The sequence below is a fragment of the Pinus tabuliformis genome, chromosome 1_1, assembly GCF_031772625.1.
Source record: "Pinus tabuliformis cultivar Carrire ecotype Pingquan chromosome 1_1, CPIR1, whole genome shotgun sequence".
In the NCBI taxonomy this organism is placed as follows: Eukaryota; Viridiplantae; Streptophyta; class Pinopsida; order Pinales; family Pinaceae; genus Pinus; species Pinus tabuliformis.
Window position 1 is genome coordinate 876,857,291 of NC_142297.1, and position 2,571 is coordinate 876,859,861.

Sequence of the window (2,571 nt, forward strand, 5' to 3'; positions counted from 1 at the left end):
CCGAAAAGTCTTTTATATAGTTCTTTGTTAGTTGGATTACTTCCTCAATTCCTCATAATTCAAAACAATCAGAGTCTTCATATTTAATTGCCTCTTTTGCCAATTTTCTCTTCTAGGGTTGCTTGTCTTGTGATGATGCCAGAGAATTATTAGTCATTGGAGTGTCTTCTTGGATGTTAGGTTCTTCCTCCATTGCCTCCAAATCCAAGAAGGTATTCTTGTACTCCATTTGTTATGAGAGTTGAAAATTTTGACCCCTCTCATTACATTGTCGTTTTATAACCTTAATGAAACCCACAATCCCTGGTGCTCACCCAACAAATTGATCCTTCCTTCGCAATAGGAAATCTCAAAATAATTGATCATGCTTTTGACAGTGGTGGAGCCGAAAAGGTACATGTTCATAATCAAGTGGTTGATTCCATATGTCTCCCTGGTAGTCCAACTCTATAGATTTTGACAATAATTTCAAGATATTTATATAAACACATAAACAAGCACAAGACATGTTATTTCCTCATTTAGAGACATCTAAAATCTTTAGAAAATGCCCTAAAATGTGCTCAATGCCTTCTAGAATTTTTGGAATCCAAAAATGGACAGGGAGGGAATAAAGTCATACCCAAACTGGCGTCACTAAAAATTCCTATTTTTCTAAAGTAAAGAAATATTCCTAGTGTCTGATATAGAGTCGAACATTATTATAGAAATAGGGCCATCCCTCAAAGATTTTGGCTTTATCCTCCATATTCGAAAATATTACCATAAATAAACTCGTCGGCCCCAATCTTAAGCCAACTTCCCCCTTGGGTTGCCAGGTTTGTTGAATCCATTTCTCCAGATTTCTTTTAGTAGGTCAACCTCCAATAAATTTACATATGAAATCATGGTCTCTTGTATGCTTACAGCCATCATCCATGCACTTAGAAGGTATCACAAATCTAGGGTTTTTTAATGCTTTGGGATGCACTGACCCCTTAAACCTACTTGCCACTTATCACCAAGTATAGGTCATTGCAAAGATCCATAAGTGCCCTCCCCCCCCCCCCCCCCCCCCCCCCCTCACGGATTGGATCCCTTTTATCTCCCGAATGAATAGATTTACCTTCCATAACATTTCGAGAGGAGGGGAAGCCCCCAACTACGTGCCTTAATAATAATCCCTCAGCCTCTCACATCCCTCAAGAAAAAAAGCCCCTAATACTGAGTGAACTAGCACAAACCCTACAAATAACGATCAAAACCCGCTCAGATCAACCATTAAATTTATCCAATTCTGGTACACATGCAAGCATAAGCTTTGACAAGGTTATTATGAAATTACTATTTGACTTATACTTAAGTGTATATGTTTTCACAATTAGTCATCATGTTGTCTATCCAAGATTTTGAGCCTCGAGCTTAAACATTATTTATTAAAAAAAAATCCTTTCATTTTTCTTTTTATAGGAATAAATAGTAGGCCAACAACCTAGAGTTATTACACAACCTTGTTTTAAAGCCATTAGCCAAATAAACTTAATCATAAATGGATGTAACAGAAAAATAATATACTTAAAAGTAAACATAAAATTGCTCTAATATCAATTGGACCTATTGGTTTCTTAGCCTAAGCATCTATTACAACAAAAATGGACTCATATATTTTCCAAAAAATAAAAAACCTTTATTCATTATCTGTTGACATGTTTTTGAAATGCAATAAACATGCATATAAACACATACATGTGATAAGTCATGCCCTTGGTAAATAACATGACATATATGATATATTAGATAATAATTGTCCTATAACTATTATGGGATGATAAATTTATTTATTGCAACTTGATAATAAATGCAATATACATTAAATAAAATATATGTAGTGTGTTTTTAATTATGGGGATTTCTTTAAAAAAGTAATAGATTTGAACAATTGGATATATGGAAAATGGAGCGAACATATCCAACATAGAAAAAGTTGGTTAGTATTGTTAGTATGGCAGTAAGACAAATTCATATTGCTATTTAAAAATTAGATTTTGCAATATCAAAATTGGAATTTGATTATTTATCTCTCTAAAAAGCTATTGCTAAAAAAAATTAATTATTATATCACATGCTACATTTTCGATGTACTAAAAAATAACATAAAATACATACTTTATCTTTCCAATATATTACAAATTCAAACTTTCCTATAAATCATTACTATCATAACTACAATTAAAATCTAAAAAAAAATTAATTAATTAATTCAAATTAACTTAATATCTAAAATAATAAAAAATAAAAAATTAATTAATTCAAATTAATTTAATATCTAAAATTTATTTGGAATTTTTTTTTTATATATTTTATTTAATTAAAAAAATTGTTTATCATATTTTTCAATTTCATTTATATTTATCCATAAACTAAAACGTTTAACCAAGATTAAGACAAAACCCTAGAACATGACATGCTGGTCATAAGTGAAATGAAAGATATACTTTAATTTCAAGAAATTTAATAAACAAATACAAAATAGAGTGATACAAGGCATTTTTTTATTTGATATTTCATAGAGACCTGGTATGCACGTTTTCA